Genomic DNA, 25,285 nt, shown 5'->3' with positions numbered 1-25,285 from the left:
CCTTCAAGCAATTGATCATTTCAAGTCTCCATTCAAGGCTAAGTGTTGCATTCAAGTCAAGGATTCAACCATTGAAGAGGAGATCACTTACTACATGCTACAAACAACATACAACATACAACATCTAAACCTTTGCACATAAGGATACAAACATCCTTAGAACAAGGTATTAGTACTTGTTTTACATTACATACATTTACATTTACAGCTCTTGCTCATTTCTTGGTTAATTCCAAAACCGGGGTTTGACCTAAAGGCAAACCCCTAATCCCTAACCCCCCATCGTCTTCGCTTTTCTGTGTGTAGGTTGCAGGTACGCGGCTGAGATTGAAGATCTGGAATCCTTGTGCAGAGACGAACCGATCCCCCTTCGTTTGACGGATTTTTCGGAGGACCGTGGCGCCGGGCGCCATCGTCCCGACAACTTTTGCTCAAATTTGCAGGACAGCGCCGTATCGACATTCTACTGCTAATTCCAGGTCCGCAGCTTCATCCTATAACCTAAACTCAGTTTATAAGCGAATCTTTATGACTTTCTATGTATTCTTGGCTTAATTTCCTTAATCAACATTCTTTACAAAAGAGGGTAGCCTTGCTTTCCTAACCCTTGAAATTCATTTAGCATCCAATCTTACATTGTGTGGGATTGAATCTTATGAGTTTCAACCCCTCTTTTGAATGTAAACTCTTCCCCCTAAGTGAAAACCCATCGAATCCTAGCGAACCTCCCTTCTCTCTCCTCGGAGTCGGAAGAGGGGAGAACAACTAGGGTTCGACCGCGATTTTCCGCTTTACATTTTGGTGAACTCGACGTGAACATCCTTTCTGATTTTTCATGCTTAGATCTGAAAAGTTGATTACATTTCCATGTTTGATCTTTTGCAAAATTTTAGAGATGATTGCATAAAAACCCTAAATTTTCTTTTTGAACATTGAACTTGCGAAATGTTTAATTGTTAATGCTTGTTTCAGATCTGCTTTTCTATTATAAATTATCAATTCATATCTATGCTTTGATTTTGAAAATTAAGTGGTTAAGTGTCAAAACCCTAATTTTTTAAACCCTCTTGATTCAACCTTTGTTCGACAATTTCACTGATCAAAACATCTACAAATCAGCTGTAACTTTGGATTCTGCAATAAAATCACAATATCCTTCATCCCTGAAAATTTGGAAAAAAGTTGCGAGGACTGTGTTGCACTCCGAGCGCCATCGTCCCCGACATTTTTTCCGAAATTTCGGGAGTAAGATCTTACTGTATTTTCCTGCTAAAATCCAGAATTTTGGCTGATTTTATCAATTATAACACCTTCAAAATTACAGTCAAAGTTGGTCTTGCGATTGCTTGGTCTCAGGCTCCTAATCATTCAAAAATTGTCGAAATTAAAATTTTGTGTCAAAATTGCGTTTTTATTATCATAAATCTGAAAAGTGTGTCTACATTCATTCGAAATTTCAGTGCTTTATTCAAATTCTTGCAATTTGTGACTTTTGAAATTAAGTGCTTAATTACAACAACTTTGATTTCCGCTTTCAAAATTGAATTTTGCGTGGAATTGAGTCAATTTTTAAATTTCAAAATTTGCATTGCCCTTGACATTCCCTCTAAAATCATAAAATTCAAAATTTTAGTTTCCCTCTCTTTTTCAAAATTCAAATTTTGCATTTTTCGACAATCTTGGTAGGGTTCAATTTTGAGATTGCAACTTTAATTTGGCCTATCTACAGATCGTAAAATCCCTCAATTTTTTCAGATTAGCTCTAAAATCATCATACCTTTCATCCCTGCAAATTTCGAAAAAAGTTGCAAGGACCGTGTTGCACTCCGAGCGCCACGGTCCCGGACATTTTTTCCGAAATTTTGGGAGACTGTTGTGATTGTATTTAACAGCTTAAATCTGGAAGATTGGCTGGTTTTACTGAAAATTGCTACCTCTAAGATCAAAATCTTTTCTCTCTCTCTAGTGCATGAGTTTTACAACAGTAAGCCCTACTTACACTATTCCAGTTAGACGAAGCCATAGAATTAAGTCCTTCCGAGGTTTAACTACCGAGGAGATGGAACCTAATTTGAGTAGCCTTTTTAACGAGGATATGGGTAATTCCTCTAATCCTCCTAATGATGAAGAAGCTCCCCATGAAGTTTCCGTTGAACAACTTTCCAAATTGGATAACCAATTTGACGATTTTCACCAATGGATGTCTCATGAGTATCCCGATAGTCAAGCTCTTCCTTTAATTGAGGGTCTAAAACGCATGCTTCAAAGTGATAAGAATGGAATTGATGTTTTACGTGGTATCGCACATATTGTGGATTCGAATGTGATGCCTATGAAGAGTTGTGCTGAATCTTTAGGTTATACACAACCTCCTACACAAGTCAATCATTCTATTCCTTTGATGACTTCTATTGCTAGCATACCTACCTTTACATCAAACATCATGGCTACTTCTACACAAGACATTCCTCCTGTGATCACTAGTCATGGGGGCAATCCTCCCCCTTCTTCAATTAATCCTCTTCCTTCATTCAATCCAACTTCTTCGTACATTCCTTCAATGAATGTTCCTATTACATCTTCACAAATGAACATGACGCAAGGGGGCAATTCATTTAATCATTCCATTCCTCCTTGTAGTGTTCCTCCTATCCAATCATCCCCTATGGTTGACTATCATAGGGTCCCACCACCTTACTCTCTACCTTCTTTCAATAACATCACACCTCCATCTCAATCTAACACACCTAATATGAACTCTTCGACTGAAGCGACCATTAACAATCTTGCACAAACTGTCTCTTCTTTACAGCAACAAATTGCCTCTATGAATCAATCTAAGTTTAGTGTGCCCACATTTGATGTTGCGAGCCCACTTTCTCTTGATATTGTTCGAGCTATCCCTCCTAAACATGTTGAAATCCCGCATTTGGAGCTTTATAATGGTAAAGGAGATCCTCTAACACATGTTAAGACTTTTCAAACAATATGTACTGATTTTGCTTATGACCAAAGGTTGCTTGCAAAACTGTTCACTAGAACATTAAGAGACAAAGCCCTACAATGGTATTGCTCGTTGCCTTCTTATTCTATTACTTCTTTCGAACAACTTGCAAATGCTTTCATTCAACAATTTCAAAACAATATAAGTCCTAAAGTTACTTTGATTGATTTAATGCATTGTAAACAAGGTGTTAAAGAAAAAGTGACTGATTTTATTGGTAGATATAAGCATTTGTATGCTCAAATTTCTTTTCCAGTGCCTGATAATGATATTCAAAGAATCTTTATTTCTAATTTACAAAAAGATATTCGAGACAAACTTCTGTTTTCTGAGTTTACTTCTTTCCAACAGTTGTGTGTCACTCTTCACAATTATCAACTGACTGTGAGTCAAATGGAACAATCACATCCTATGGCTCCGAGTGATAAGGGTGATAGCAGTCAACAACCATTTGGGAAGTTTAAACCGAACAGAGATTCCATCAAATTCAATGAAAACATCATCAACAACAATGTGAATGCAGCATCAGGTGTGCCTCCTATTTCTAAAATTTTCAGGAAAGAAAGAAAGTATACTCCTTTGAATGAATCATTGCATGATATTATGAATAAGTTATTGGGACAAAATGTGCTTACTCTTCCTCCTGTACGACAAATTGATCCTGCAAAGATTACTTCACCTTATTTTGATCACAAAGCTTTTTGTCATTTTCATCGCCAGCCTGGTCATGATACTGAAAAATGTTTTTCTTTAAAGGGTAAAATTCAGGATTTGATTGATAATAATACTATTTCTGTTTCTGGAGTGAATGATAAAGGCAACACATCTGTAGCTCCTCCTAACCAAAATCTTCAGATTTTCACTGATCCATTACCTTCTCATACCTCTCATACCTCTAATGCGATTGAGGCTAATGATTCCTCTTTCTCATCTGATGGTCTTGTGTCTATGACTCCGAATGTGATTAACTTTGTAGAGCAGCAAGAAATCCCTAAAGAACCTTCCATCACATTTGATTCTAGTGAAACCATTAGAGCACCTGATGGTCCTTTATACATAGTTGCAAAAGTCAAAAATACACCTTGCCGTGGAGTGCTTATTGATCCTTCGTGCATGGTTAATGTTATTACTGAAGAATTTCTTTTTACTTTGCAATTGAATCAAGTGATCTATGACAAAACAGATGTGATTGTGAAACTATTTGATGCATTTTCTTCTCCTGCAATTGGTTCTATTACATTGCCTATTGAGGTCCATAATAAATCTCTTGATGTGAACTTTGCTATTATTCCTTCTTCCGAACAATTTCGTGTGAAGCTTGGCTATCCTTGGCTATCTTCCATGAAGGCTATTGCTTCTCCTATACATAAGTGTTTGAAATTTCCCCATAATGGTGAAGTTGTTACTGTCAATCATAGTCTCTTTAAACCAGCTGAAAGAACCTCTAGTGTTCCTATTGATTACTTTTGGCCTAAACAATTCCAATCTCTTCCTCCGCGAAGTGATCATCTTTTTAAATCTTATCAAAAGTGGAAAACAGATATGATCCTATCTTTAAGTGAACCTAGAACACCTAAACTTGACATTCCTATCATTCTTGAGAAGGAAATTCTTCCTTTGAAAGATAAAACTAATGTCTTTCCTCAAGAAGATTCCCAATCCGTCCCCATGGATGTGACTATGTCTATGCCTAATAAATCTTCTAAGAGTAGATCTATACCTCCTCGTCATGATGGACTTGGTCTTCTCCCTAAACCAAAAATTCCTCCTTTATATGGAGTAGTTCCTCCTCCTGCCTTTTATAGAGAGAAGAGACCTTCTTCCTCTCCTATTATCCAGCCTAAGAGACCGCAACCTAAACACCCAAGTGATAAGGATGAGAACATTCCTCCTCCTCTATCTTCTACACTTCCTACTAAGACTAGACGTAATCGTTCTGCACGCGAACGCCGACGAAAACGTCGTCTTAGGGCTCAAGCAGCCGCTTCTCAAAATTTACAATCTCCAAAAACACCTTCAACAAGCATTATTCCATTTTCTCCTCAGCCGGATATTGAGCCTAAATCTCCTATACACAAGATACATGATGGTCTTGATCCTGTGCGAGTTAAAGATCCTATTTTTATAAATCTTGATGATGATATAGATGAAAATGTTATTCATGATGAAAATGTTACTCCTCTTGCTTCTGATAGCGAATATGAACTTGTTGATGTTGATAACCATTTATCTAATGAATTTTCTAAAGCACTTATCCTAGCTCCTAGACAAGAACAATGTGGCTTGGAACATGAACATAGCCCTTGTTTGGACCTTGTGATAGCTCCATCTGCTGTGTTGGATGTTCCTCCTCTAGCGTGTTCCCTGCCTTCCTGAAACATTGATCAGCAAGATCGGGGGGTAGATGACGTGCTAGACTAGTTACATTAGCATGGTAGATTCTCTCCCCCTCTCTTTTGTTACTTCTTCTATATGTTATTCTCATTCTTCTATTTGTCGTCCTTAGTGTTGTCTACTTGAGGACGATGCAAAGCATTGAGATCTCTTTGGTCTCTCTCATGTTGACTCAAAAGACACATGTGTTCCCTTCTTCTAGGTGACCTTCCTTGATTGGGGAATGAAGAACAATTATGCATACATACATATGATATATACATGACTTATCATACAGCATACTGACCCCGAGGAAAGCGAAGTCACCTCGTGTTTTGTGTTTTGTGTCTATTATCCTTGGGTTTATCTCACACTTGGGGGCTAAATCTTTGCGATAACGTGCTCCTTTCCTTTCTCATTTCTTATGTGTATCACTACGTTAAAACAATCACCCCCGTTGAGGCCCGTGCGATCGCTTTAACGTAGGGGGGCATACACCCTGTCTATCCCTTCACGATACATGAAAATTTCTTGGAGAACTCAGCTTTGCCTTGAAAATTTTTGGTATTTCTCTTACATGACTCATAGTGAGGGAACCTTACTACTGACAGTCATGGTTCTCCCTCGTGATCTTCCCTTTTACTTTGTCAATCGAAGTCGTAAGATCCTTAGTCCACTGGGGGCTTGGTGTATCTTGCCTCCTTGACATGGTGAAAGTCTTTCAATGTTGTTTCCTTGTACTTTACCGGAAGTATGAGCATACATACTCCCGCTAAAGTGGGGGCTAAATGTAGCATCCTAAAATTGCGACACTTGCAATTTCGACTGCATTTCGGTCTTCACGATGGCGACGCAACACGCAACCTGAATGGAGACCCCAAAACTTCCTCACGACACCAAAAACTGCATTTTTCAAGCACCATTGGCCTGAACCTCCTTGCACCCCGCTATCCCGGAGGTGGGAGCAGAGCACCCAGCGCCCTGGTCCCTCAGGACCAGCGCGCCCAGCGCCCTGGTCCCTGGGTCCTATTTTGGGCCCGGTTTCCTAAGTGATATCGGGTCTTTTTGATTGCAATTTGGAAATATACTTCCCTGGTCGGCCTAAGGTCGAGAAAATCAGTCTATCAGCCCTAATTAACAAGTATATAAACTACATTTTTCTCTCTCATTTAAAAAGGGGAGAGAAGAGATACATGACGGAAAAAAGCATGGAAACTATACTCAAGCATTCAAGCATTCCTTCAAGCAATTGATCATTTCAAGTCTCCATTCAAGGCTAAGTGTTGCATTCAAGTCAAGGATTCAACCATTGAAGAGGAGATCACTTACTACATGCTACAAACAACATACAACATACAACATCTAAACCTTTGCACATAAGGATACAAACATCCTTAGAACAAGGTATTAGTACTTGTTTTACATTACATACATTTACATTTACAACTCTTGCTCATTTCTTGGTTAATTCCAAAACCGGGGTTTGACCTAAAGGCAAACCCCTAATCCCTAACCCCCCATCGTCTTCGCTTTTTTGTGTGTAGGTTGCAGGTACGCGGCTGAGATTGAAGATCTGGAATCCTTGTGCAGAGACGAACCGATCCCCCTTCGTTTGACGGATTTTTCGGAGGACCGTGGCGCCGGGCGCCATCGTCCCGACAACTTTTGCTCAAATTTGCAGGACAGCGCCGTATCGACATTCTACTGCTAATTCCAGGTCCGCAGCTTCATCCTATAACCTAAACTCAGTTTATAAGCGAATCTTTATGACTTTCTATGTATTCTTGGCTTAATTTCCTTAATCAACATTCTTTACAAAAGAGGGTAGCCTTGCTTTCCTAACCCTTGAAATTCATTTAGCATCCAATCTTACATTGTGTGGGATTGAATATTATGAGTTTCAACCCCTCTTTTGAATGTAAACTCTTCCCCCTAAGTGAAAACCCATCGAATCCTAGCGAACCTCCCTTCTCTCTCCTCAGAGTCAGAAGAGGGGAGAACAACTAGGGTTCGACCGCGATTTTCCGCTTTACAAACACCAAAAGAGCATGATCCAAATGTAGAGTCAAAAATTGCATGTACCTCCTTTGCAATTCCACCTACACTTTTGTAGCCACTTTAGTGTTCATTCGCCTAGCATTTGAGTAGGCTCATTTCAACCCTTGCCTCAACCTTTTCCCTCTTAGGATGCTCAAGACACCTTTTCAGCAGCTATCTTTCAACTTTTGTTTCATGTTAGTCCCCTATTTCTCTTGCCACTCGTCATTTTTTAGCGTGATTCATCTGGACACTAGCACATCACATAGATGTCTACATGTTGCACATTCCTCTTGCATCATCTTAATGTTCAAATGTTGGTTCTACACATTTTCGCACTTGTCACCTATCTTGGTTGGTGGAAATGGCTCAGAATCTTCTAAATGGCTCGGCAATCCTCTTTTTTCCCTCTTTTTCTGTCTTTTAAATTCATCTTTTCTCTCCATTCAAGCTCTAGATTCGAGACACAATCTCTCTTGTTCTCTTGGATCTCACAACTTTCTCTTTCTCTTTCGCTTGCTGCAATAGTCTGTAGTTTTCTACAACACTCTCAATCTCACAAAATACTTTTTACATCTCTCTTGGCTTTCTCAAGCCTTGTTAGTAATATATATCTACTTGTCTTGTCTCTGAGCATCTTGAGGATTTATCACTTCCCTTATCTGTCAAATCATTTATCTTTTCTATTTACATTTTTATCTATCTATCTATTTGGCTATTGTGGAGATGGAAACACCAAACAAGGACTTGACTCAGGCAAGTGTCCAAACAGCCTCAAACATTTTTCCTCTTCTTTATGTGTGCAGGTTTACTAGAAGTATTCAAATGTAGGAGGGTTTTCTTGTGTTTTATTTATCTCATTTGTATTCATTTATGTTTATATTTATTATCTAGTATTCATTGCCATTGTTCTAACTTCTGGGTTTTGTAGGTTATCTAAAGAAAAGAGTTGGGTTTTTGTGTTTCTAAGTCTTTTTTGTTCACAGTATATACGATACTACAACACATTGTGCAAATGTTTGTACATTGTGCTAGCGTCTTTGACTGAGACACTTAGATTTAGACTAAATACTCTTTGTATTTGCTCTTTCAATTTCTCTAATTAGATATCTTCACTAGTGTAGTGTTGAAAATTGCATACCACTTTGTAATTTGACCTACATCTTTTGTAACCACTTTGGTGTCCATTCCCCCAGCACCTGAGTAGGCTCACTCCAATCCTTGCATCAAACTTTTCCCTCTTAGGATGCTCGAGACCCCCCTTTCTGGCAGCTCCCTCGTGGTGTCAGTCTTGTTAGCCGCATGTCTCACTTATCTCCCATCATTTTTGAGCATGATTCATTTGGACACTAGTGTGCCATGTGTATTTTCGTGTGTTGTGCATTCATCTTGCAAAATCTCAACATTTGAATTTTGGTTTTGAACGTGCCTTTCCACTTGTCACCTACACATGTCGATGGAAACGGCCCCAAATCTTTCAAACAGCTCACTGACCCTCTTTTTCTCTCCTCTTCTCTCTTTTTAAACTAATCTTTTTCTCTAGCTTTCTCTCTTATACTCTCTTACACTCTTTGGGTCTCTCTCTAGCTCTCTAGCACTATCTCTCTGATTCTCTTAGCTCCCACAACTTTCTCTTATTCTCATACACTTGCTACAACAATCTTTCATTTGTTGCAATGCTCTAAAGCTCTCACAGTAATCTCTTTTCATCTAACTTGGCTTTTGTCAAGCCTATTTTGTAACATTTGCCTATTTATCCTATCTTTGCACTTCTTGGGATTCATCACATCTCTTATCCGTCAAATCATTTATCATTTATCATTTATCTTATCTTGCATTTATTTTATTTATCTATCTATCTATCTATCTGGTTGTCTATGGAGGTGGAAACACCAAAATAGGGATTTGACTAAGGCAAGTCCCTAAGTAGCCCAAAACATTTTTCCTTTCTAGCTTGTGTGTAGGTTGCATTAGAGAAGATTTATCTAGCTAGAGGCTTCATAGCATGGACCCGTTGTTCATCTATTTTCTTTCCTTTTCTCTTATTTCACTTTATTTCCTAGTTGTCTGTATTTTTTATATTATCGTACTTCTTTCATTTATCTACACGACCATCAACCCCTTCTCTATATGGTTCTCTATTTCTATTCGTACAGGATGGTAGAATGTCGCATTGGAGTCCTAGTTCGACACGTTTGTCCTGGTCACAGAGAACTACTAGAACTATTTAGAAGGTCTATCTATCTCTTATTAGCTTAGTTCTATATCTCGTATCCCCTGGCTCACCCTTAGTGCTAGTTTAAGTGAGGTAGTGGTGGATAGTTTGTACTTTGAGATTCATCATCTTAGAGGTAACAAATTCCCACCTCTACATTTTGGTGAACCTCATGTGAACACTTCTTTTATATTATTTTCAAATCATTATTTATCATTTCTTCAAGCATTTAGCACCCCCCCCTATAAAAAAAAAAAAAAATTAATTGAAAAAAGGGACAATTCTAAATCTTTCCCCTTCTAAAAAATAAAAATTTTGGGGCATGGCTCTGAACCCTATTCCATATAGTCAATTTATTAATGATTCGTCGGCCTTTGGCTAACTTGTTTATGCATTCTTTCTTAAGTTTAAGTTTATTAATTTCAAAATTCATATGTTATCTTCTTTTATTAACTTAGTTTCTAGCTTTATTCAAAGTGCTAATGATGTTCCTTTTCATGCTTGTGATGGTGGCTTGGCTCTACCTATGTCACTATGTTCCTTGATCCTTCTTGTAATATATCTTCTGTTTTAGAGGATATTTTGTTACAAGAGGATGAAATCATTCACACCTTTCTTAATGTTACTCTACCATCTCTTCGTTCTAGTGCACTCTCTTCTAGAGATGATGCATTAGTGAATGATGAGTTTCAACTCATATTTGATTTTCCAAAGGTCGATGTTGAGAAAATTCCTTCATCTAAATTTTCTACATACATAATGAGTTTGTGAATGTCATTTATGTCTCTACCACACCTAAAAGGCCTAAGAGACTAATCATTCATGTGACTGCAACTAGTCCTTCTCCAAAGAAGGTAAAATCTATTCATGGTGTTCCTTTGGAAAATGACTCAATAGATCTTTTTATGAGATATACACACTCTAAGCCTCCTTCTTATAGAATGGTAGCCCATACTTATAATACTCAAAGAAATAAGCAACATCTTTATCATCCACAACCCTCTATATCATATTCTCGACCAAGTTTTCCTCAAGCACCTCCACTTGTGGCTAAGCGACCTAGTGATTATGATCTTATTGAGCAATTTCATGTTACTCCTGCTAAGATCTCACTATGGGATTTGCTTCAAACTGCTTTAGTTTATCAAGGCATGCTACAAGAAGCTCTACAAAATATCTTATTGCCTTATTTTTCTAGGTCGACAGATGTAAATGCATCGATGGATCACATTTGTGCAAACTCAACAAATATTATGTTCTGTCCCCATGAACTTCTACCTCCAGAAGTGAGGAACTTGCTTGATCCATTAATGATAATTGTTCATGTTAATGGCATTGGAATTAGACAAAGTCTTGTTGATATAGGTTCTGCACTTAAAGTATGCGGTGCAGATCTATTGCCGAAGATTAAGGTTGATCTGAATTCCCTAGCAGCATCTTCTTTGTTTATTCATGGTTTCAATAGAAGTGGAAAAAGTGCTTTGGGAACAGTTATCTTGCCTTTGAAGGTTGGACCTGTCACTATTCCAACTTTGGTACATGTAATGCTAGGTCCTCTATCTTATAATCTCCTCTTGGGTAGACCATGGCTTCATGCTTTGGGAGATGTTTCTTCTACGCTTCATGGTTTAGTGAAGTTTGTGGCAAATAATCAAGTGGTTACAATCAAGGTTGACCCTGATGTTGTGCACCTATGTCAAGTAGCAGCATTGGGTCAGATTTCAGTTACACCTTCATTTCAAAATTATGTTCCAGCATTGTCCTCCACAGTGACTACTTCTTCCTCTATCACGTCCCCTAAAAAGGAAAGTTAGAAGAGTGAAGAAGTTCTGAAGAAGGAATCACTTGAGAAACAAAATTCTCCCAAAGTAGATCCTCCTAAGGTAGATCTCCTGAAAGCACAAATCTTTGAGTCTACTCCTGGTAAGACATCTTTTGTTGAACTATCTTCTTCATCTAAAGTGAATGCATGTTTAGGTGATGATTGGGGTTCCTTGGATTTCACTGATTCTCATGTTACCAAATACAAGGTTGACCCTATCCACCTTAAACTTCCAAAAACATATTTCACACCTACTATAAAAGATTATTATTCTTCTACAATGTAGGATCATGTGAACACTATTAAATATACCACTTATGATGATCCTCCCTCTCTTGAAGAGATGCAATCACATTATGGTCTAGGATTTAATATCGCCTCTAAGTATGGATATAAAGGAAATGGTCTCGAGTGCATGAGTCAAGGTGTTAAGGTGCCTTTGGAGCCAAAATCATGTTCATTTATGATGGGTTTAGGTTACAAACCTAATCCATCTTCATCTTGTCCTCCATTATTTGTTATCTTTGTATCTCCTTCTTGTGAGCAATCAAGATCTTCTCCACAAGAGAAAAGGTTACTTCTTTCTCCTCATCCTTTATTTAAGCAAGAATGCATTTTGTTGCATCTTCTTAAAGGTCACTTGATTTCTCTTCCTCCTCCTACACATAAGAAGTTTCATAAGGATGATAAAGAAAAACATTCTTTCGGTGCATACCATCAAGTGCTTGGCCATTCCACTAGTGAATGTAAGTCCTTGAATCACAAGATTCAACAACTTCATCAATCGGGTGTCATTTATCTTTCATCTATTGATACACCTTCTTGTTCTTCTTTGCATAGAACGTGACATCAAGGTATATCTCTATCTTGCTCTCTATCATATTTCAACATGTTGTTCATTCTTATCATGTCTCTTCTTCATATGTAATGGTGGATCTCTATCTCTCACTCATCATGGTAACTATCTATCTACTTCTTTCCCTTTGTGGCTCTTTTCAAAATCTATCTTATCGATTGTGGCTTTACTCCATAGTGAGGTTGGTTCTACCTAGCATCTATATTTTTATCCTTATCATAGTGGCCTTCCTTATGAGTGAGGTTGTTGCTACTTATCTTTCACTAGTGGCCTTCCTTCTGAGCAAGGTTAGTGCTACTTATCTTTGATCATCTGACATAACACAACTTGCTAGGTCTATCTTTTTTATCATCATCGTATCTGCATGACTGCTAGTGATAGATCAAGCTAGTGTCTGGGTTGTACTATCTCTTCAACATTGATTTCTTCTCTAATTTCTAGGTACATTCCTCCTCGAAGTGATCAATCCTTGCATTCTTCTCTTCATTTTAAAATTCCTCTATTTGTTGTTTCTTGTTATTTTGGGGATGACACATGGTATTGAGACAAACTTTTACATCGAGGTCTCTTTTACTTTGCTGACTCAAGATCATAGTTTCTGTGTTCTGTGCTTTCCTATGTGTGCTATCTATTTCTTTATCATGTTCTAACCCTTTTGTCTTGGGATTTTCTTTTTCTCGAACCCTGTTCTCTTGTGCAAGTTCTTCTATCTAATGCATTTGTTTTATAGGTCTTCAGCTTGGGGGCATTCTTCCTTGGCTTGGAGATTTATCTGCTTTCTCTATAGTATCCTTTTGGTATCATGATGTTATTTAATTTTTAGTAGTTTTCCTTTAGTGTGCATATTCATGTTCATTCATAAGCCCACTAAAGTGGGGGCAAAATGTAGTGTCAAAAATTGCATACCCCTTTGTAATTTGACCTACATCTTTTGTAACCACTTTGGTGTCAATTCCTCTAGCACTTGAGTAGGCTTACTTCACCCCTTGCATTAGCCTTTTCCCTCTTAGGATGCTTGAGACCCCCCTTTCTGGTATCTCCCTCGTGGTGTTAGTCTTGTTAGTCGCATGTCTCCCTTGTCTCCTGTCGTTTTTGAGTGTGATTCATTTGGACACTAGTGTACCACGCAGATGTTCACACGTCATGCATTTGTCTTAAAAAATCTCAATGTTCAAATGCTAGTTCTAAGCATGTCTTTCCAGTTGTCACCTGCACATGTTAGTAGAAATGGCCTCGACTCTTTCAAACAGCTCGCCAACCCTCTTTTTAAACTAATCCTTTTTCTCTATCTATGTCTCTTGGTCTCTCTTACACTCTTTGGCTCTCTCTTTGGCTCTCTAGCACTATCTCTCTGATTCGCTTGGCTCTTACAACTTTCTCTTATTCTCATACACTTGCTACAATAATCTTTCATTTGTTACAATGCTCTAAAGCTCTCACAGTAATCTCTTTGCATCTAACTTGGCTTTTGTCAAGCCTATTTGGTAATATCTTCCTATTTATCCTATCTTTGAGCATCTTGGGATTCATCACATCCCTTATCTATCAAATCATTTATCATTTATCTTATCTTGCATTTATTTTATTTATCTATCTATCTATCTGGCTATTTTTGGAGGTGGAAACACCAAAACATGGATTTGACTAAGGCAAGTTCCCAAGTAGCCCCAAACATTTTTCTTTTCTGGCTTGTGTGTAGGTTTCATTAGAGAAGATTTATCTAGCTAGAGGCTTCATAGCATGGACTTATTGTTTGTCTATATTCTTCCCTTTTCCCTTATTTCACTTTATTTCCTAGTTGTCTATATTTTTATATTATCGTAGTTCTTTCATTTATTTGTATGACTGTCAACCCCTTCTCTATACGGTTCTATGTTTTTGTCCATACATGATGGTAGAGCGCCATGTTGGAGTTCTAGTTTCACTCGTTCATCCTAGTCATAGAGAGCTACCAGAACTGTCTAGAAGGTATGTTTGTCTTGTATTAGCTTAGCTTTATATCTCATATCTGCTGGCTCACCCTTAGTGCCAATTTAAGTGAGGTAGGGGTGGATAGTTTATTCTCTAAGATTCATCATCTTAGAGGTAACAAATTCCCACGTCTACACCTAGTTTCACTAGTTGGAGATATTTGAATGTATGTTGTGAAATTGGCTCTCAAGGTAACATAGTTCTTCCCTTTGTAGGGTCACTTTTGCACCATTACACCAAATAAGATAAATCAACTGATTTAGCTAGAGACCAACACAATTGATGGAGCCGAACATAGAACAACATAAAATAACTTGTCAATCAAACCAACTCTACAAATATGAATGGGAACATTGCACGAACCATATGAACATGTCCTACAAGTTACAACACTTGAACCAACACAACAGAGCAATACATAGCATTCTTTGAACTAGTCATGATAGACAAGTTCATTGTCAACAAATCATCACAACCAACTTCATCATATGAGAAATTGAGGACATGAAAACATGATAGTGCAGCATCCATAGAATGTAGATATTATATCCAAAACTGTGGGCTAATGTCATGGAGAACCAAACAAATGCAGAGCATTCTTCCATAAGGATATTAAATGCTCTTTTCCACATATTGTAGCTTCCACTATTGTAGCCTTCTAAGAACACCTCATACTTGCTCAATATCATCACCAAACAATATCACAACATCTAAACACTCATTTTTAGACCATATACAACATTTTCACTACTGAACAAGTTTGACATCAATGATAACACAACTCAAGCTTACGACAATCTTCCCCTTTGTCATTGATGGCAATACTTGTACACCAACGGACAATAGACTCTTTCCAATTGTATCTCTCCCCTCTTACTATATCTCTCTCCCCCTTTGACATTAAGGAAAAAGGGTGCAATGCTACAAATAATAACTCTCTCCCCAATGATAAAACTTTGATAAATGCAACACTCCCTCTGACAATGATACCTATAACCAAGAAACCACAACCTTCACTACTCCCCCTAAGAGAAGCCACCACATCAATCCAAGAGAAAAGGGATAAAATTTGAATCTCCCCTTAGAAAGATCCACCACTTCCATGCATATAGTTTGAAGAAGGAGGGGCAATTTAGCCCCTAACTTTTGTCAAAGATACCCAAAGGTATCTTTCACCAGTACCTCAGTAAAGATTTTTGCAATCTAATATTTTGTAGATACGTATTCCAATTTGACTTCCTTCTCTACAACCTTCTCTCTTAAGAAATGATACTGGATAGAAATGTGTTTAGTTCTTGAATGCATTACCGGATTCTTTGAAATATTGATTGCACTTGTATTATCACACATAATAATCTAATTGCCTCATCATACATCACATTGATATGTCTAAGAGTTTGCTTCATCCACATGACCTGAGTGCAACAAGATGTTGCTACAATATATTCTTCCTCTACAATGGATAATTACATTGGATCCTACTTTTTCTCAACCAAGAGACTGTTGGAAACCAATAACACTGAGAGGGGGGTGAATAAGTGTTATACTAGAAAAGTAGATTTTAGCCTTATTAAATTATTCATACACCAACCGGTATACCGGTACATACAGAATTGAAAGAAGTAAAGAAACCAATAAGCCAAACACATAAATGAGAATCATAACACACAAATTTATATGTGGAAAACCTCAAAGAGGAAAAACCACGGTGGGATTTGTGACCCACAATATCAATCCACTAGCCATATGAAGAGATATTACAAAATATGAAGGGCCTGCATGCTGCTCAATCACAATAGGAGCCTCACTGACTACATAAAGTTCCAAACAACAATTCAGAGAAGTGTGAATTGCTAAGATAGCATCTTCTATGCCAGAATACAGTTCCGGTTTAAGCTCTGTCTATTCCAGTCTGAAACCCTAAACCCCTTTTACCAGAGTAGCCCTTACAATAAACTCCTTACATACATAATCTCTCTAAATAGTTTCATATCATATTACATTTGCATATCCATTATATCCATTCATAATGATCTTAATCAAACTGGCCTATATACCCTATACAAATTTTATGCCTTATGTTGGCTTACAAAGATATATATAATATCTGATTATATGTCGGCCAGATAACATAAATGTATAAACATTAAAACAAATTGTCGATGGAAGATCCAAGATATGTCAACCTCCAATACCGATAACCTTTATTATACCATGTCGGCCTACATAGCCGGTGACCAAAAAAATCTTTCTAACCCGTCGGTGCTAGTGTAGAATCTGTGAAGTACCTGTTGGTACACCATATGAAGCCAGAACACAAAATCATATTGCCATCAATGACAACATAGTGAAACCAACCAATAGAGTGTCAATTCCCAACAATCTCCCCCTTTGGCATTGATGGCAACACTCATGTGAAAAATGGTCAAGGTTTCATCTATCGGTTTCATCCTGCCCTGCTCCCCCTGAGCTGAATATGCAAAATACTCCATATCTCCAAAAACTTCAAAACTCCATAACTCCCCCTAATGTATGCAACTCTTTTATTCTTTTTCACATCTATACTACTCCCCCTTTGACATCAATGCCCCCAAAAATGTCAAAGAATAAGAACTGTACAATGAATACCTCCAAAAATGTCTTACCAAAGCTTGACCAATTTCAAATTTCCAAATAAGCCTTCTCCAGTAACTCCACATAAGTATCCCAGCTAGTTTTGAATGTGCCTGAAATAGATACAATTCCACTCAATAAATATGAAAAATATTCTTTCTCATTTACCTTTGTCGGTGTGGGCTTTCCCACCATATCCATGCATTCTTTCTTGTGTACACAGAGTGAATCCAATCGTGGACCCACCAAGCCTCGCAAAATTTTGGCTCTTTGAATTATTTTGTCTCTTTCCTTCTCAAGAGTAGAAATTTGGTTCTCCAAGATCAAAATTTGACCATCAATTGATGTAGTCAATGAAATTAATCCATCAAAAGAGTTAGCAATACTTGCAATTTTCTCCCGAATCTCTTTTATCTTTTTATCTACATTTGTTGTAAGTATTTTAGTGTTACAACGTACCCTATATATATTTGTATATTGTTTCAAAGAATTTTCTATTAGGATTAGCTTCTCCTCAATATTTTTCTTCTCTATTTCAATTACTTGATCAAAAGTGGCTCTCTTAGCCTGAGTAAACCTTTCTAGTGCTTGTCGGTTAGAGATTTGTTGTAAGGACTGAAAGTCTTTTGATATGTGCTGAGTGATTACCTTAAGCTTGTCAGAAGGGCTCGCTTGATTTTCAATCTTACATTCTGGGACCAATCTATATAGAACAATGATTGATTGATCTATAATCCCCTTGTCTGTGGATCCCTCCTTCATCAATTTTTGAGCAGCCATCATCATCAGTTTAGTGGGACTCATTTCTATGATGGTTTTCTTTTCTACCTGAGAAGTGTTAATTGACAATAATGATGGGCCAAAAACTAGTTCCTTATCGGATTACCATGTTTTCTCTTCTAATGTTTTATCCTTTATAACCTCTTCACTTGCATTGGTGGCTTCACCACTTGGAGTAGTCTATGTAATTGTTGATTCCTCTATAAGAACAATATCCTCAATCTATACATTTGTATCCGGAGGACAATTGTCCTCAATATTAGTATCTTGCACAATGTTACCTTATTCATTCTCAGTATTAACCGGTATCTCAGTATTTCTCTATACATTTGTATTTACCAGTGGCTCAATTTCCACTATCTTAATATTTTTCAAAACTAATGGTGAAGTGCCCATAATCCCCTTTCCTTTTCCTTCAACCGGGGTATCTACAGTGTCTGTCTTGGTTTCTGGTGAAGTAAAGAATCCTCTGTTTTCTCCCAAAAATTTAACCCATGCTTTTTGAGTTTCCTTTATTATTTCATTCACTCTCCCTAGCATCAGACTAGTTATCCTATGTTTTCTATTGAAAATTTTTATGTCTATCACCTCAAGTGTCTTTTCCATTTCATTTCATCTGGAGCTATAGTAACATAGATAGATAGTAGTTCTTGAACTTTAATGTGTTTATCCTCTTGCATAGCAGATAATCTTCTAGCATCTAACATGTTATATAACTCAGTTGGCATTTGATTTTGTATCTCTATTAAGGCTTTCTTATAGATATCCAAGTATAATAGGACTGCTTCTTCTACCTCTCTCTATTCATCCTCCTCTAAGTTCTCATAATAAAATTTAACATTCTTCAGCATGCCATCTTTTGTGATTTCATCTACCAATTCTGCACAAATTTTAGGTGAAACCTTACCAGAAACAGTGTCATCCTTCTTCTTCCTCTTGGCAGTACCAAATGCAGCTGTAGGTGTAGCTTTAGGTGTTTGCTTATGTGTCGGTAGATTGATTGTGACCTTCCTAACCGGTTGCTTCTTTGCTTCCACCTTTGTTTTCTCCAGTTTCTTCCTAACAACCCTCTTAAATGCTAATAGTGTGTCATCCTCTGATTTAGATTCTATAGTAACAAGCTCAATATGAACTTCTGAATCCTTCCTCTTTCTGCCTTTCTCAGGGACAACATCAATTAGTACCTTGATGTCCTTTGAGACCTTTTGCACAAACTCACTTTCTTTTCCTTCTTGTTTCTCCGTTTTCTTCTGGTTGAACTTTGTTTCAACCTCTTGAATTTTTTGTTGTACAGTTCCATGAGGCTTCTTTGCCTCATCTATTGGTGCATAAATTAGCATTTTTGCATAGGTATCAAGAATTTGTGCATCTACCTCATAACCCATTTCTTCGATCTAAATCTTCTATGGATTAACTTCTTCCATGAGAGTCTCATTCTTCTTCACCATGAAGAAAATGTCGGTAGAATATTTCTCTACAATATGCTCAGGTACCCTTACCCTAGACCTTATAGATTTTTGAAATGCCTTAAAATAACCCCATATCTTATTATCTCTTTGGCTTCCTAATGCAGCAATTGAATGCTTCAATTGTCTTCCTACTGGAATGTCAAAAGCTTAATGTCTCTTGCCAAAATCGGGTGAATCATTTAAAAAATATAGCATCAAGAAGACTAACAAGTTTCCATACCGAAAAGTTCCCTTCTTCTCACCCTTAATCTTTCCTAAGTTGATTAACAACTCATCAAGCATCCAACCGCATAGATCTAGCTTTACATTATCTTTCATCATTTTTTATGCAGACAAAATGCATGAATTGGAAACAGAATTCAGTCAGTTTGATTGAGTTCCGTAATATCCGATAATCATGCTACCAAATTTGATGTTGGTGTCAGTGATAGTGCTCACTTTCATGGATCTTTTATCAGATGTAGCATCGCTGATATTCCTCACGAAGTCATTTGAAACTTTCTTATTTGGATGTTGCCCTATCAATGACAAACCAGTGATTTCCCGAATGGCTTCCTTGGTGATTTTGTAAGGTCTGTTCAGCCATATGAATTCCCCATGTACTTTGCTCAGTATATATCTGATTATCTCATCCTCAAACTCAGGAATATCCAGAATGTCTGTAAACCCTAGTTCTTCAATATGTTTATATGCCAGTTTGATCTTTCCAGATTCTCCCATTAGCTCACTCATATGCATTCCCTTGATTTCCAAAGTTCCCAAGTCCTCGATATGACAATGAATATAAGCCCTAATATCCTCTACATACACTACTCCCTCCAAAATGCAAGAAAATACTCCAATCGAGTCTTCCAGGGTAGCCACATGTGGATACTGCTTGAAAATTGGCCTAGGGTGGTCCTTGACCTCCACGACAGTTGGGTTTGAAACAAAAAAAGGAATAGAAGATGATCCCATTTCCATGTTTAATGATAAATACCCTTTGATTGCTCTCAGTGAAAACCTTCATCAAATTCTTCCAAAAGTTGGTGAAATCGCTCAAGAAGAAATTTGATTGCCTCTGAATTGCCTCTGATCGCACTTAGTCACTCTGAATCACTCTGAATGCAGGGCGATTAACAATGAAGTGTATTCAAATTTTTAACCATCGAGAAAAACCCTAATCTTCCATTGACATAAATCACTTCACTGCTAGTGAAAGATATCGGATCTCGCTCAGAACATATCCATCCCAGATAATCCTCTCCAATGTCTGGAACATCTTCTAGAATGTCTTCCCGAGGCATATGCAGCATCTTCATAAATTTTGCCTACCCCTAAGGCATCTTCCTTAGTTACCGGATGAGCTTTATGTCGGTGCAGGAGCAACCTCTTCTACCAAATAAATAACTAGGACATTCCCATCTGATGATTGTTCTTCAGTCTTCCTAACCCATCTCTAAGTATGATCTTGCTAGATTTCACTAACCTTCTCTTTTCCTTTCTCATTTGATCCTCTATTACTAACTGGTGGATTTATGCTTCTACAGAACTTAGCAATATGTCCAACTTCATTACATGCATAACATGTAACATTGTTCTTTTGAATTACTTTGCGAAAACCAATGAAATTGCTTGACCTACAATGGTTAGCCATATGTCCAAATTATCCACAAGAATAGCATTTTACATTCATTCTACAATCTTTTGTCTTATGACCAAACATATTGCATTTAGAACATTTACCGGGAGTAGAATCAGGGTTATGATTTGCTTTGTTTCTACATTGCCTAGCCATGTGACCAAATCTATTGCAAACAAAACATCTACCATTGAATTTATAACATTTGTCTCTCAAGCTCTTTCTCATTACTCTGGGATTGTACCAAATCAGTTCTTAACATATCATTTTCATGAACTAACCTACCACATTCTTCAAATTTGTTCTTCAGGGATACAACAAGATTTTCTTCCTTTTTCTTTCTGTCCTCAAACTCCTTAGACATCCTCATAGTTATAACTTGCATTTCATTTTTCATAACCATGTTCTCCCGACTCAATTTTTGACATTGCTCCTGAAGTGTATTTTTCTCTTCATCATCCCGATTTTGTAAAAGTTCCTTCCTCCTAGCTTGAACAGATGATAGCCTCTCTTGTAGGACAAGAATTAATTCCTTAGCAGAATTCAATACATCTTGTAGCTTTAAGTTCTTCAACCTTTCAGCATCATAATCTTCAAGTGCCATCTCAAGCCGCTTCTAAAAAGCCATATTCATGGATTCTAGTTTCAGGATCTTCCTCAAGTTGTTAAACTTCCTCCGAGGCACAAGGCTCTGATACCAATTGTTGAAAACTAATAAAACTGAGAGGGAGGGGGGGTGAATCAGTGTTATACCAAAAAAGTAGATTTTTGCCTTATTAAAACATTCAAACACCAATTGGTATACTAGTACATACATAATTGAAATAAGTAAAGCAACCAATAAGCCAAACACATAAATGAGAATCATAACAAATAGATTTATACGTGGAATACCTCAAAGAGGAAAAACCACGATAGAATTTGTGACCCACAATATCAATCCATTGGCCATAAGAAGAGATATTATAAAATATGAAGGGCCTGCACTTGCAGAAAGGCTTACAGCCTAGAGCACACTACTCAATCACAATAGGAGCCTCACTGACTACATAAAATTCCAGACAACAATCCAGAGAAGTATGAACTACTAAGATAACATCTTCTATGCTAGAATACAATTCTAGATTAAGCTCTGTCTATTTTGGTCTGAAACCCTAAACCCCTTTTATCGGAATAACCCTTACAATAAATTCCTTACATACACAATCTCTCTGAATAGTTTCACATCATATTACATTCACATATCCATTATATCCATTCAAAATAATCTTAATCAAACTGACGTATATACCCTATAAAAATTTTATGCCTTATGTCGGCTTACAAAGATATATACAATATATGATTATATGTCAGCCAGATAACATAAATGTATAAATATTAAAACAAATTGTCGATGCCAGATCCAAGATATGTTGGCCTCCTATACCGATAACCTTTACTATACCATGTCCGCTTGCATTGATGATGACCAAATAAATCTTTCTGACCTGTCGGTGCCGGTTCCGATGTATAATCTGTGAAGTGCCTTCCAGTACACCATATGAAGCCGGAACACAAAATCATGTTTCCATCAATGATAACATAGTGAAACCAACCAATAGAGTGTCAATTTTCAACAGAGACCAATATGTCTCCCAATAAAAATATACCGCCACTTGTACTTCTTCTATCATTGGCACATCCGGCTCAATCTGCATCTGTGTATTCTTTCAAAGTAAATTCATCATCCTTATTGTACCACAAACCAAAATTTGGAGTTCCTCTCAAATATTTAAATATCTTTTTTACTGCTTGATCATGAGATTTCTTTGGATTAGCTTGATATCTGACAACCAAAAAGATAACACATGTGTCCTGGAAATGTGGGATCAACCTACATTGCAAGGGAAACAACTCAAACACACACATGGAGCATTGCATTAGAGGTCAGAAATCAACAAATCAAGTTAGTGAATCTAAACTATTTAAAATCATTCCATGCTCCTCTATCTCTAAAGATCCTCAAGATTCAAGGTGACCCTCACTTGGAAGAGAACTTGATCTCTTGGATGACAACCTAGAGAACTAGTTTTGAATTATTCTAGGATCAAAATGGATGCAACTAAGATCCTAATGAATGCTAAGATGATGGATGAGAGCTAGGATGTAAGATGCAAGACTAAATGCTCGAGATGATGAAGATAATGAAACTAGATTGATTCTGAATTAAAGATTAAATGATACTAGATGAGTTAATTAAGCTATAAAAATATATGCATTTCAACTAGATGATGTCCTAAAACATGATGCAAATGCTAAATTGTATAATGCTAATGCTTGAAGATGACTTGAATGAGCTCCTTAACCTGAAAAATGACTATAATTTAGATGCACAAAGAGAATGGATTCTTTTGAAGAAGGAATGGGCTCTATTTATAGGGAAAATAGAGAAATGGATGGTTGAGATTGAGTAATCTCAACAAGGGCTAGGATTGAAAGTTGTCAATCCATGTGAGGGATTCAATCCAATCCCAAGTTGACAAATGTCACCTTGAGAGGGCTTGAGAGGAGATGTAAGAGGCATTGAATGCCTGGGGAGACATGGTGATTACCTTAGGAGGTAAGGTTATGGTTTGGTTAGTGGATAACCAATGGATACAGCCTTTGACCAAGGGGTAAACTCTTGTGTAAGGGTTAATAGGATAACTAGGGTCAAAGCCATGAGTGCTTGATGAGACCCTTGGGTTAGATGAGGGTTAAGTTAAAGAGAAAGTCTCTAACCATGAGGGGAGGTTGAATTAATCATTAATGGTTAATAGGAATTTGGGGGACAAATTTGTAAGAGTCCTTCCAAATTTGGGGAACTCAAGAAGTTAACTTGTTGAAGAAATGAAGCCTTTAATTCATTTAGAAAACTTTCTTCCAAACTTGAGAAGTGGCCTCCTCAAATTTAGGGAAAGGACATGATTAGGAGTTTAGACATGATTAGGATATGATTAGGAGATTTCCAGAAGGATAATTAGGAGGCAAGTGGGAGATGTAGGGTTTTACAAGTGGGTGAGGGAAAATAGGATTTAATTAAAATAAAATTGATTTATTTAAATGTGATTTTGAATTTTGCAAGTGGGGGGATTTATAAATAAATTTTGATTTATTTATTTGCAAAGGGGGTTTTAATTAAATTTGGTTTTAATTAAAAGGGGAAAGGGGATAAATGGAGATTTTTAATTAAATGTGAATTTAATTAAAATGGCTAGAAGGGGGCGGGGATGATTTAGTTAAATGACTTAAATAGAAGAAGGGAAATATTAATCAAATCTTTAATTTGATTAATAGGCTAATTAGAAGAATAGGGATATTAATTAAATCTTAATTTAATTAATTGGAAGAATTAGGATAATTAAATTAATTAAATTCACTTAATTTGTTGTGCAACTTTTAGGTGTCTACAACATGCACAATATCTAGTCTTGAAGGATTCAAACACAACAATCTTCCAATCGTAGGCCTATACTATTTCTGATAAACTTTCGGAGATCCATCATCCTTACTTAACTTGCAACCAATAGTCATTCAAGTTCCAACTGGTTTACAATCCTCCATACCAAACTTCTTCAACATCTCCTTGATATACTTGGTTTGAGAAATGAATATACCATCTTTTAATTGTGTCACTTGAAGACCAAGGAAAAATGATAACTCATCAATCATTGACATCTCAAATTCTTTTTCACATTTCTTTTGCAATTCTCTTACAAACACTATCATCTCCTCCAAAAACGATATCATAAAAATACACAACAACTATTAATAGTTTATCACCTTCTATTTTGAAAAAATTATTACTATTTTTTGTACCTTTCTTGAAGTTCTATTGCAACAAATACTTATCTAGCCTTGCGTATGAAGCTCTAGGAGCTTGTTTGAGTCCATAAAGTTCCTTCTTGATTATGCAAACCATATCTAGATCTTTTGATAAATGAAACCCATCTAGTTGTTCAATATACACTTATTATTCAAGTTCTCCATTCAATAATGTTGTCTTTACATCCATCTAATATACCTTAAAGTTATTATATGCAACAAATGCAAGAAACATCCTGTGAGATTTTGCCAAGATCAAGGGCACAATGAAAAGCATAAAAAAAGAGACAATAGAATGACAAGAACAAACTGTTTTCTCATCAATATGCAAATGATCAACTGGATTAACCAATATAATCAATATAGGCCTGCTTATATAGGCAAGGCCATATGGATGTACGAGCACACAATCATGACATGTGGCTCAATGAGAAACAAAGGTAGGTAAGAAATACTACGGGTAGGTAGGATAAATAATATAATATTACACAAGAGGTGGATGACCCACTGAATGTGGAGTGTAACAGCAAAATAAGACCACAAAAGTTGGAATTTCTCCTACAATCTCTATCCCTATGTGCACACTTCCCTAAGTGTCTCAAATCCAAACTACAAAGAGATGCATTATCCTAAGTTAACTTAAGTAAAGTGTAATAATATCCATAATGAATATTTATT

Source organism: Cryptomeria japonica, chromosome 1 (genome assembly GCF_030272615.1).
Source record: "Cryptomeria japonica chromosome 1, Sugi_1.0, whole genome shotgun sequence".
Taxonomy (NCBI): domain Eukaryota; kingdom Viridiplantae; phylum Streptophyta; class Pinopsida; order Cupressales; family Cupressaceae; genus Cryptomeria; species Cryptomeria japonica.
The sequence above is the reverse complement of the archived record's forward strand: the minus strand, read 5'-3'. Positions refer to the sequence as shown.